Source organism: Arachis hypogaea, chromosome 2 (assembly GCF_003086295.3).
Source record: "Arachis hypogaea cultivar Tifrunner chromosome 2, arahy.Tifrunner.gnm2.J5K5, whole genome shotgun sequence".
NCBI classification, from domain to species: domain Eukaryota; kingdom Viridiplantae; phylum Streptophyta; class Magnoliopsida; order Fabales; family Fabaceae; genus Arachis; species Arachis hypogaea.
The window spans coordinates 53,120,241-53,122,710 of NC_092037.1; the positions used below are offsets into that span (position 1 = coordinate 53,120,241).

Here is a 2,470-nt window from a genome sequence, read left to right on the forward strand (position 1 = left end):
GTTCATGAAACTGTGTGGTATAATCAGTGATCGAGCATCATCTCTTCTTATGAACATTTAAACCAAGGGATTGGGAATTTGTTTGTTTTTAGAGAGAATTGGTGAGCCAAGGGATTGGGATCCAATCATATAAGATTGCCAAGCAAAATTCAATGAATGCATTGGTTGAGGAAGAGATAAAAATGTTTTGATTCGGAGATCTCAATATCTCCTAACACCCAATGAACTCCCCATTTCTGATCTACACTTTCTCTTTACATTCTGCAATTTAATTTCATGCAAACACCCCCATCCCTTTTTAATTCCAGCACTTTAACTTCTCGCTCTTTAATTCATGCAATTTAAGATTCCGTAATTCTCATCTAAATCTTGATTCCGCTCAACTAGAACAAACTTCTAATCCGAATTGCTCATTCAACCAATCCTTGTGGGATTTGACCTCACTCTATTGTGAGTTTTTACTTGACGATAACCGGTGCACTTGCCGGAAGGAATTTTTGCCGATTGTGCAATTTCCTAAATCGTAGCTATATCAAGTTTTATGGCTATCAAGTTTATGGCGCTGTTGCCGGGGATTGGTTTTCGATTGACAATTCTCAAATTAGAAGTTAACTAGATTGAGCATTTTTCTTGTTTTGATAATTTAGTTCAAGTTACTTGTTGAATTTTAATTTCTGCACTCTGTTATTTGATCTTTCTTTCTTATGCCTTTCAATTCAAGCAACTAACTCACTGACCCACTAACTATTTGAATTAATTCCTCAACTGCTCTAACCATACTCTTCCATTAACCAAGAGTATTCCACTTGTTTGTTGCTTGTGGTGTGTTCTTGTATGACAGGTAGGAGAGGAGAGACAACAACTCCTCCATATACCGAACCAGAGAGGACCCTTCATAAACTTAGAAGGGAAGCAAGAGGGAAGAGAGTACTGAGAGAAGAAGAATCTGAAGGAGAGTCTGAGGATAATTTTGAGGAAGCTCTAGATCTCAACATGGATAGAGAAGTTCACAACCATGAGAGGGCTGATGGAAACAATGCCATTCCTGAGAGGAGGGTTCTTGGTTCATACATAAACCCAACCTCTGGGAATTGTGGTAGCAGCATTCAGAAACCACCCATTCAGGCCAACAATTTTGAACTCAAACCACAGCTAATATCATTGGTGGAAGATCATTGTTCATTTGGTGGGAGTGTTAATGAAGACCCAAACCAACATCTCACAAAATTCCTGAGAATTTGCGACACTGTGAAGTCCAATGGAGTCCAGGAAGATGCTTATAAACTGCTCTTATTCCCATTTTCACTTAGGGACAAGGCAGCTAAGTGGTTAGAATCATTCCCAAGGGGGAGCCTAACAACCTGGGATGAGGTGGAAAGCAAGTTTCTGGCACGTTTCTACCCCCCACAAAAGGTCAATAGGCTTCGATCTGAGGTTCAAACTTTCAGACAATAGGATGGTGAAACCCTCTACGAGGCATGGGAAAGGTTCAAAGAATTGACAAGGAAATGCCCACCAGACATGTTCCATGACTGGGTGCAATTGCATATTTTCTATGATGGACTTTCTTATGAATCAAGGAAGGCTGTAGACCATTCATCAGGAGGTTCATTGAACAGGAAAAAGACTATGGAAGAAGCCATTGAAGTGATTGAGACAGTGGCTGAGAATGAGTACTACTATGCTTCAGAGAGGCACAACACTAAGGGAGTCATGGAGCTGAACCATGTTGATACAATTCTAGCCCAAAACAAGGTGTTTGCCAAACAACTAGCAGAGCTCACCAGGAAATTAGACACAAAGCAAGTGGCTGCAATACACACACAAGATCAAGAGGAAATAAGCACTGAAGGAGGTGATTGGGAAGAGGCCAACTATGTGGGAAATCAACAAAGGCAACCATATGATCCACATTCCAACACTTACAACCCAGGATGGAAAAACCACCCAAACTTCGGGTGGGGAAACCAGCGAAGCCAACCACAAAACCACAAACCTTACAACCCCAACCAACATAATAATTCCACATACCAAAACTCCAACCAAAGATCATACCAAGCCACACAAAACACTTACTCCCAACCACCATATCATGGCCAAAATAATCAACCTGCCCAATCTAATCCAACCCAACAATTTCAAGATCAATTAAACAGGATAGAAGGAATGTTAGCAAACATGGGTCAGGACATAAGTGAGTTGAAAAGCTTTAGGGATGATGTGAGATCGACCTTAAGGAACCATGGTGAAAAACTCAAGTGGATGGAGTCTCGAGTAGGAGAGCTATCTCAACAGGCCCCAAGTCAACTGCAGTGTTCCCTAGTGACACAGAAAAGAATCCTAAAGGGGAATAAAAGGAAGTGAGATGGGAAGAATGCAAGGCCATCACCATATTGAAGGAAGTCTCAGAAGAAGAAGGAATCAGACCCTCAGAACAGGAGCCAGAAATCTTGAAGGAAGGTGTGGAAGA

At 41.2% G+C, this 2,470-nt stretch overlaps 1 non-coding gene across 1 annotated transcript; it reads right to left on the reverse strand.

The window, feature by feature from the left end:
* Positions 1-1,419: 1,419 nt before the first annotated feature.
* Positions 1,420-1,523, reverse strand: LOC112765384 (small nucleolar RNA R71). Its single transcript, XR_003183710.1, has one exon. It is a non-coding gene; the product is annotated as a small nucleolar RNA R71 (small nucleolar RNA).
* Positions 1,524-2,470: the final 947 nt, after the last annotated feature.